Genomic DNA, 247 nt, shown 5'->3' on the forward strand with positions numbered 1-247 from the left:
ATAGACGAGGTAAACACGGCTTATAAGAGGATACAGGAGATTAAATTACGAGATAATGGTTTTTCCTTGTCCTTCCCGGCTTTTCGGAGGTGCTTGGGGCGAGCGCACACCGTACTGCTTTTGTTAACCTCTCTATTCCTACCCTAACCGACTCCCTTTATAAAGCATCGGAACCTCCTTATAACCGCGAATCGTGGATTACAAGATGGAAAGAGAATCTGAATGGCCAGAATGTGGGATAGTGTGA

This window comes from Penaeus monodon, chromosome 27, assembly GCF_015228065.2.
Source record: "Penaeus monodon isolate SGIC_2016 chromosome 27, NSTDA_Pmon_1, whole genome shotgun sequence".
Classification (NCBI taxonomy): domain Eukaryota; kingdom Metazoa; phylum Arthropoda; class Malacostraca; order Decapoda; family Penaeidae; genus Penaeus; species Penaeus monodon.